Genomic DNA, 10,300 nt, shown 5'->3' on the forward strand with positions numbered 1-10,300 from the left:
GGGGGGGTGTGCCCCCTTTCCCCCGCCACTGGCAGGTGGAGCGGTGTTCCTCTGTGGCCTCCATCTGCCCAGTTCCTGGTGGGGACCAAGGGTCAATGAGTGTTTGCTGAATTCCTGTGTGTAGTCAGGTGCTCTGCCTGCCTCTGTGGGTGTCTCGCCCTGTGGAACCCTGTGACTCTGGGTCCCTCTTTCTTGCCTGTGAGGTCAGGGCTTGGGGACTAACAATGACAGCAAATCATAGGTGTTTGAAATCTGGAGAAAGAGTTGGTCCTAACGGTGACAGCAGTCGGCCTCGCCAGGCCCAGAAAACTCCAGGTACTTGGGAGTTTGAAATGGGGTAGGACCTGGGGCTCCTGGGAGCCTTGACTTTTGAAAGGTGAGCCCTTAGCTTCCCAACCAGAGCTCCTGTGATCACCTGATTATCTCCAGGCCCCAACAGCCTCCTCTAGGCTCTAGGACCTGCTCCCCTTTCCCCCAAGAAAGAAGCTGAGCCCAGAGGGTTCTGGAGCCGTGTCTGGCTGCTCTCTGCCCCTTGAAGCTCTAGGGGCCATACCTATCCTGGGAGGCACCACTGGGCAAGGAAACAGGCCCTGGGGTTGACAGCCTCCCAGGAGGCAACCCCCCCCCCAACAGCCCCGACCTGGTACTCTACCTCTGAATGTACTGAGGTTGACCTGCATCAGCAGTAAGGTCCTGTAGAAGATGAGGTCGCAGGGGCATCCTGGCCTGTCTCTCTCTGTCTCTAACATCCTCCACTTGGAGGAGGCCAGCTGTTCTTTGCTATGGAGCGGCCAACAGAGTGTGGGGTTTATAAGCTGGTCTCCAGCCTTCAGCTGGGACCCCAGCTGCTGCCGACATCTCAGTAGCAATCCGAAGAGACTGAGAGCCGGGACCACCCAGCTGAGCAGTTCCAGGACTCCTATCCCTCAGAAATTGTGTGAGATAATGTGTTTGTTGTTTTAAACGGATAAATTGTAGGTTAATTTGTTGTACAGCTATAATTAACAATGTTTTATGTAAAATTAAAGTTATTGTAAGTAACAATAGCAATATACAACTAACGTGCCCATGGTCACCCAGGGCCTCCAGCATCACGTGCCCACTTGATGATGGGGTTGTGGAAGAGGATGGGTGGAGCAAGGCCCAGAAACAGCCCTTGCAGTGGTGGTGATGAGCAGAGCAGACTGGACTCATGTCCATTGGGAAGCAGTTCCCCTGTGAGTGCCAGCTGCAGGTGCAGGGACAGGCCAGCCCCCTGTCCCCTTCCATTCCCATCCTGGGCTGACCAGCCACAGCCCAGGCCCCATCCCTGTGGCTTGTGGGCAGGGCTTAGGGCCATTTCTGTTTCAGTAACTGAGGGGGCACACTGTATCGGAACATGGTGTTGGGGGTTCTGGGGCCCCAGATTTCAAACAAAAACAGGCATGGGCGATGCTCCATGCTGGGAACCACAGAGCTGACTGCCCTGCCCAGAGAGGCCTGTTCCCATCAGCCTGCCATTCCCAGCACAAACCCTGCAACCTGCCCCCAGGGCCACACTGACCTGTCCCCAGTGGGCACATCAACCTTCTTTGCAGCCTGGTGTCCATGGTGACCAAGAGGCAACTGGCTGATGCTGCTTCAGAGGTCTCTTCTTGGTGTCCTGCCTGACCCTGACACCCACCTGGTGACTTTGGGCTCACCTCCTGGGCTCCTGCTTCAAACAAAAAGTCTGCATGTCTGTGTGGGGACGTGGGGGCCAATTCCTGCCTTCCGGTCTTTACCCACAAGTGGGCCAGAGGCTGGTGAAGAGGAGGACTTCCCTTCGCTAGGATCCCCCAGCACCCCTTACTCTGTCTAGCACGTGGGATAGGGCTCAGCAGCTCCAGGTGTGGGGAGGCACCATGGTCCTCTCCTGGCTGCCATGTCCATCCCCTGACATATGAGCTGACCATGACCTGGGCCATACACAATATCCAGGGGCTGGGCTCCAGCCAGGGCCCTTCAGCTCCTGACCCTCCCTTCACATGGCCTTTCAAAGCGCAGGCCTCTGGGGCCCTAGGCTTGGACTTTCCCTGCCAGCCCAGGATCAGTAAAGTATTAGGGAAGACCTGGCCGAGCTTCTTCCTCTACCTGGATCAGGAGGCTGGTTCTGGACCAAACCCCAGGTGGGACAGGGCATCATCTGGCTGTGTATACATGGGATTTTCTTCTCTCTGTGTCCCCTGAAGTTTCTTTTGTTGAATTAAGAGGTGAGGGTAACATCCCACGACTGAGCTGACCAGTCTGCCCACTTGGAGCCCAAACTTTTTGGTTAGACTTTTCCAGAGCAGAGCCCAGGTCCTATGGACTGGATATTTGTCTGTAAACTGTCCCTTGCCCTGCTAATTCATATGTTGAATACTACCCCCCAAGGTGGTGGCTTTAGGAAGTGGGGCTTCTGGAAGGAAATTCGGTCATGGATTAGTGCCTTTCCTTTTCAAAAGGGACGAGAAGGGAGAGCTCATGCTCAGGACATGACCGGAAGGCAGGCTTTCCCTGGAAAGAGGTCCTCATGGAACGCACACCCATGCTGGCATTTGCCTCTGGGTTCCTATTATTGATTTGTGCTGTTAGGGCAGCCCTGCTGACCAGGACCCCTGGGCTTGATGTTACTACACAGACAGGAGGCTGGAGGTGGCTGCTGACTGCCCCTCCCAGGACAGGAACAGGAGTTCTGGGTATTTGGGTTGGTGCGTCTTGTGCCCAGGTCCTTCCCTGCCACACAGATTTGACTCCTGTGCAAACCCAGTGATCGACGTCTTCCTGGGTCGGGAGGAGTTCCAGCCTGAACCCCAGGGTCCTGGGGAAAGTTGGATCCGCCCCAGCCTGGAGCTGGGGAGTATTGTGTGGAGTGAATGAAATAAAGCCTGTAATGTGTCAATGAAATTTCATTTAACTATCAAAAACAAAAAAAAAAAAGGGAATTTTATTTGAGCCAAACTGAGGATTATAACCTGAGAAGCAGATTCTCAGCGAGTTCTGAGGACTGTTTCACCCTTGTTGTTGTTCGGTTGCTCAGTCGTGTCTGAGTGTTTGCAACCCCATGGCCTATAGCACGCCAGGCTTCCCCGTCCTTTACCATTTCCCAGAGTTTGCTCCAAACTCACGCCCGTTGAGTCGATGATGCCATCCAACCATCTCATCCTCTGTTGCCCCTTTCTCCTGCCCTCAATCTTTCCCAGCATTGGGTCTTTTCCAATGACATCAAAGATAGTCTTACCCTTTTTTTTGGCCACACTGCACAGCTCATGGAATATTAATTCCCTGATTAGGACTTGAACCTGGGCCACGGCAGTGAAAAACCCAGCATACTAACCACTAGGCAAGCAGGGAACTCCCCTCATAGACATTTTTGAGACAAAGCATTTTATATCAAAATGACATATTTTACATAGCGGGCACCAAGGATGCGTTGTCCAGGTAAGATTCACACGGGAGCAGCAGGTCACTCACCATGACCCCCTGCGGAGCTGGAGAAGAACTCTTCTTTAAGAAGTTTCATTGCTGACATCTGAAGAAAACAAATTGATCTTCTCTGCGGAGCAGGTGCCTGTTTGAGGAGCTCTGGTTCTTATGTGATGCCGGTGCCCACTGTGCATCGCCCGGGCCCACAGCAGTGAAAGCACTCAGTCCTAACCACTGAACAACCATGAAGTTCCCAAAACATAGATTGAAAATGAAAGACTGGTCCTTGGGAAATGGAAAAGAAGTGGAGTGGGCCCTACACAGCCCCAGCTGACGACTTGGAGACAATTTTCAGGCCCTGGTGCAGGGCCCGAAGCCAGGCAGACTCCCTGAGTCGAGGAGATGGAGCTGATAGTCCTGAGGGACAGATGCAGCTGGAGTTCATAGCACAGGGGTCAGAAAGAAGAGAGATAACAGGACAGAACTCCAGAGAGCTGCAGGGGACCCTCAGACCTGATTAGAATACCCTTGTGAGGAAACTCTTCCAGGCCAGGGAAAGGACCCCCAGAGGGTTAGACAGCAACCCCTGAGTTCACAGAGTTCCAGTCTTCACCAGCCAGAACAGAAACCCTGCAACTGCAGGGCGGGTGGCAGAGTGACCAACAGGGTCTTGTCCAGCAGTGAGGAACGCTCAGCACAGGTGAAGCACTGTTCCAGGCCTGCCCAACGGAGTTTACAAACAAGATCTGAAAGGCTCAAGCTGTTTCCAAGTAACGCTGCACACAGAACAGCTCAAGATTGTTCATAGCAGAAAAAAAATTAATATCTAGAACCCAACACATTGAAATTAATGCCTGGCGTTCAGTAATAAAAAATTACTGGGCACACAGGGAATCAGGAAAATCTGACTTATGATAAGGAGACAGTTCAATCAATTGAAAGCACCCTAGAAATGTCACAGATGATAAACAAGGACACTGAAACAGTAGTTAGAGCTGCAAGTCACATGTTTGAGAAGCTGGAGGAAAGACTGAATATGTTGGAGACATTGAAGATATAAAAAACCCCAAATGAACGTTTAGAAAATTATGATGGGGGACTTCCTTGGTGGTCCAGTGGCTAAGACTCCGCGCTCCCAATGCAGGGGTTCTGGGTTTGATCCCTGGTCAGGGAACTGGATCCCAAATGCTGTAACTAAGAGTTCACATGCTGTAGCTGAAGATCCAGCATGCTGCAACTGACTCAGCATAGCCAAAGAGAGAAAAGAAAATTATGATGTCTGACGTAAGGAACACACTGGGTGGGAGTAATGCAAATTAGAGATTAAATGCAGAAGAGGAAACTATTAGTAAACTGCAAATATAACAATAAAAACTATTGAACATAAAACAGAGTTTTAAACTAGGAGTGGAGAAAAGAGCATTAGTGAGCTGTGGTCAACATCAAGGGCTTGACATACGTGTCATTGGCTTCTGGGGTAGGGGAAGGTGAGAAACATTTGAAGAAATAATGACTCGAAGCCTTACAATCTTGACATAAACGATAAGCCCACAGATCCAAGCACAAGAAGTTTGAAGAAAACTACATTTAAAAACATCATAATCAAATAGCTGAAACCCAGCAATAAAACTGATTTCTGCTCTCACCAGTTCTATTCCAAGATGTAAGTGTAGTGAAGATGAAGATTCACCAAACAAGCTCTATATGTTGGTTACCTATGTACATGCCACCACTTTAAAAAATCTACAGACAGTTAATGTGGATAAGCACTAACTGCTGCTTGTCCTGTAAAGTTAGAGAACTGCCAAAACAAAAATGAAACAGACAAAAAATTCCAAAAGGTGTGGGAAGTTCTAGCCAGGCCAGTTAGGCAAGAAAATGAAATAAAATGCATCTATATTGAAGAACAGAAGTAGAACTCTTTGTTTTCAAATGATATGATCTTATATGTAGAAAATTCCATGGAATGCACTAAGAAAAACCATTAAAATTAATAAATGAGTTAAGCAAGTTTCCTGGGTACAAGATCAATATTTTAAAATCAATTATATTTCCATGCATTGTTAACAATCTGAAAATGAAATAAGAAATCTATTCAATTTATAATACCATCAGAAAGAATAGAAATCTTATGAATAAATTTAATAAAAGAACAAAACATATTTTGAAAACTATACAACATTGTTGACAGAAATTAATTATTTAAAAATTCTAAACTCATTTAGAAAAAATTTTAAAAAACCTAAATAAACAAAAAGACATTCCACATTCATGGATTGGAATATTTAACATTGTTAAGATGACAGTATTTCCCAAATTGAGCTAGATTCAATACAATCTCTTCAAAGTTTCAGTTAACATAGAAATTGACAAGGTGCTCCTAAAATTTATATGGAAATCCAAGGGACCCAGAATATCCAAAACAATCTTGAAAAAGAACAAAGTTGTAGGACTCAAACTTGCTTATTCCGAAGGTTACTACACAGCTACAATAACCAAGACAATTCGGTATTAGCACGAGGTTGAACATATTGATTTGATGGAATAAAATTGAGAGTTCACTCTGTGACGATCTAAGAAGGGTGGAATGGGGAGGGGACGGAAGGAGGTTTGGGAGGGAGGGGACATGGGTGTACCTATGGTTGATTCTTGGCATATGACAGAAAACCACAAAATTTTGTAAAGCAAATATCCTTCAATTAAAAAAAAATAAAGTAGCCAGAAAAACAAAAAGAATTGAGAGTTCAGAAACAAGCCTTCACTTTTAGTCACTTGCTTTTCAACAAGGATGTCAAAACAACCCAGTAGAGGAAAGAATAGTCTTTCAACAAATTGTGCAGGATATCTGAATTTGTTGTGGTTCAGTCACTTAGTCGTGCCGGACTCTTTCCAACTCGATGGACTGCAGCAGTCCAGGCTTCCTTCACCATCTCCCTGAGCTTGCTCAGATTCATGTCCATTGAGTCCAGGATGCCATCCATCTCATCCTCTGTCGTCCCCTTCTCCTGCCTTCAATCTTTCCCAGCATCAGGGTCTTTTCTAATGCATTGGCCCTTTGCATCAGGTGGCCAAAGTATTGGAGCTTCAGCTTCAGCATCAGTCCTTCCAATGAATATTCAGGATTGATTTCCTTTAGGATTGACTGGTTTGATCTCCTTGCTGTCCAAGGGATTTTCAAGAGTTTTCTCCATCACCACAATTCGAAAGCATCAATTCTTCAGCACTCAGCCTTCTTTATGGTCCAACTCTTGCATCCATACATGACCTCTGGAAAAAAAAAACATACTATTGACGATATGGACTTTTGTTGGCAAAATGATGTCTCTGCTTTTTAATATGCTATCTAGGTTTGTCATAGCTTTTCTTCCAAGGAGCAAGCGTCTTTAAATTTCATGGCTGCAGTCAACATCCACAGTGATTTTGGAGCCCAATAAAGTCTTTCACTGTTTCCACTTCTTCTCCTTCTATTTCTCATGAAGTGATGGGACCAGATGCCATGATCTTAGTGTTTTTAATGTTGAGTTTTAAGCCAGCTTTTTCACTCTCCTCTTTCATCCTCATCAAAAAGCTTTCGTTTCTCTTCACTTTCTGCCATTAGAGTGGTATCATCTGTATATCTGAGGTTGTTACTATTTCTCCAGGCAATCTTGATTCCATCTTGTGATTCATCCAGCCTGGTATTTCACATAATGTACTTTGCATCTAAGTTAAATAAGCAGGATGACAATATACAGCCTTGATGTATTCCTTTCCCAATTTTGAACCAGTCAATTGTTCCATGTCTGGTTCTAACTGTTGCTTGACTCCCATGCAAGTTTCTCAGCAGACAGGTAAGATGGTCTGATAATCCCATCTCTTTAAGAATTTCCCACAGTTTGTTGTGATCCACACAGTCAAAGGCTTTACCATAGTCACTGAAGCAGTAGCTTTGCAGTGTGGTTATCATTTTTCATCTCCATGTGGGGTGCATAAGAGCTCCAGTTGTGCCCCACATCCTCGCCAGCTCTATGTTTGGTCAGACCTTTAAACTTTACTGTTCCAGTAGGTGGTTAGTAGTGTCTCATTTTGGTTTTGATTTGCATTTCCTCAATGACTAATGATGTCGAGCATCTTTTTATGTTTAAATGCATCCACATATCGTCTTCCATAAAATAACTGGTCAAATCTTTCATCCATTTTCTTCACTGGGTAATTTGTTTTCTTTCTTTTTTAAGAAGGTGTGGCTGTGATGGGTCTTCGTTGCTGCATGTGGGCTTTCTCCAGTTGCAGAGAGCAGGGGCTACTCTTCACTGTGGTGCATGGGCTTCTCACTGCAGTGACTTCCCTTATTGTGGAGCGCAGGCTCTAAAGCGTGGGCTCCAGTAGTCGTGGTGTATGGGATTTGTTGCCCTGTGGCACATGGAGTCTTCCTAGACCAGGGGTCAAACTTGTGTCCCTTGCATTCTTCACCACTGGACCACCAGGTACTCTTTGTTTTCTTACTGGTGAGTCTTAAGGGTTCTTTGTTGTTGTTTAGTCGCTAAATCATTTCCAACTCTTTGCTACCCACCTGTCCCTGGGATTTCCCAGGCAAGAATACCGGAGTGGGTATTCTTCTCCAGGGGATCTTCCCAACCCAGGAATCAAACCTGGGACTCCTACATCGCAGGCAGATTCTTTACTGCTGAGCCACCATGGAAGCCCAGGAGTTCTTTATATATTCTTTTTTAAGTTCACACAAAGACTTAAACACAAACATTCTAGCAGCTTTATATATAATAGCCCCAAATGTCCATCAACATATGAAAGGATAAACAAATCTTGGCATGTCCAACAATGGAACACTACTTATTAATTATAAAAAGACCAGGGACTTCTCTGGTGGTCCAGTGGTTAACAGTCTGTCAATGCGGGGGACATGGGTTCAATCCCTGGTCCAGGAAGATTCCACCTGCCTCCAGGTAACCAAGCCCACGAGTTGCAACTGCTACAGGGAAGAGCAAATTTAGACTCCATATTGGATCTGTTTCTTTGACTTTCAGTTCAGTTCAGTCGCTCAGTTGTGTCTGACTCTTTGCAGCCCCATGGACTGCAGCACTCCAAGCTTCCCTGTCCATCACCAACTACTGGAGCTTACTCAAACTCATGTCCATTAAGTTAGTGATGCTATCCAAATGTCTCATCCTCTGTCGTCCCCTTCTCCTCCCACCTTCAATCTTTCCCAGCATCAGGGTCTTTTCCAATGAGTCAGCCCTTCCCATCAGGTGGCCAAAGTATTGGAGCTTCAGCTTCAGCATCAGTATTTCCAGTGAATATTCAGGACTGATTTCCTTTCGGATGGACTGGTTGGATCTCCTTGCAGTTCAAGGGACTCTCAAGAGTCTTCTCCAACACCACAGTTCAAAAGCATCAATTCTTTGGCGCTCAGCTTCGTTATGGTCCAACTCTCATATCCATACATGACTACCGGAAAACCATAGCTTTGACTAGATGGATCTTTGTCCGCAAAGTGATGTCTCTATTTTTCCATATGCTGTCTAGGTCATAGCTCTTCTTCCAAGGAGCAAGCATCTTTTAATTTCATGGCTGCAGTCACCATCTGCAGTGATTTTGGAGCCCAAGAAAATAAAGTCTCTCACTGTTTCCATTGTCTCCCCATCTATTTGCCATTAAGTGATGGAAATGGATATCATGATCTTTGTTTTTTGAATGTTGAGTTTTAAGCCAGTTTTTTCACTTTCTTCTTTCACCTTCTTCAAGAGTTTCTTTGGTTCTTCTTTGCTTTCTGCCATAAGGGTGGTGTCATCTGCATATCTGAGATTACTGATATTTCTACCAGCAATTTTGATTCCAGCTTGTGCTTCATCCAGCCTGGCATTTCACATGAAATACTCTGCATTTAAGTTAAATAAGCAGGGTAACAATATACACCTTTGACATACTACGTTCCCAATTTGGAACCAGTCTGTTGTTCCATGTCTGGTTCTAACTGTTGCTTCTTTACCTGTATACAGGTTTCTCAGGAGGCAGGTCAGGTGGTCTGGTATTCCCATCTCTTTAAGAATTTTCCAGTTTGTCGTGATCCACACAGTCAAAGGCTTTACTGTAGTCAATGAAGCAGAAGTAGATGTTTCTCTGGAACTCTCTTGCTTTTCCTTTAATCCAATGGATGTTGGCAGCTTGATCTCTGGTTTCTCTACTTTTTCTAGATCCAGCTTGAACATCTTGGAGTTCTCAATTCATGTACTGTTGAAGCCTAGCTTGGAGAATTTTGAGCCTTACTTTACTAGTATGTGAAATGAGTGCAATTGTGTGGTAGTTTGAACAGTCTTTATTATTGCCTTTCTTTGGGATCGGAATGAAAACTGACCTCTTCCAGTCCTGTGGCCATTGCTGAGTTTTCCAAATTTGCTGGCATATTGAGCGCAGCACTTTAACAGCATCATGTTTTGAATTTGAAATAGCTCAGCTGGAATTCCATCACCTCCACTCGCTTTCTTTGTAGCAATGCTTTCTTCGTAGCAATGCTTCCTAAGGTCCACTTGACTTCCTACTCCAGGATGTCCGGTTCTAGGTGAGAATCACACCATCGAGGTTATTTGCATCATTAACATCTTTTTTGGATAGTTCTGTGTATTCTTGCCACCTCTTCTTAATATCTTCTGCTTCCATTAGGTCTGCTGCTGCTGCTGCTAAGTCGCTCCAGTCGTGTCTGACTCTGTGCGACCCCATAGAGGGCAGCCCATCAGGCTCCCCCATCTCTGGGATTCTCCAGGCAAGAACACTAGAGTGGGCTGCCATTTCCTTCTCCAATGCAGGAAAGTGAAAAGTCAAAGTGAAGTTGCTCAGTCGTGTCCGACTCTTAGCAACCCCATGGACTGCAGCCTACTAGGCT

This window comes from Bison bison, unplaced genomic scaffold (genome assembly GCF_000754665.1).
Source record: "Bison bison bison isolate TAMUID 2011002044 unplaced genomic scaffold, Bison_UMD1.0 scf7180017864289, whole genome shotgun sequence".
Classification (NCBI taxonomy): Eukaryota; Metazoa; Chordata; class Mammalia; order Artiodactyla; family Bovidae; genus Bison; species Bison bison.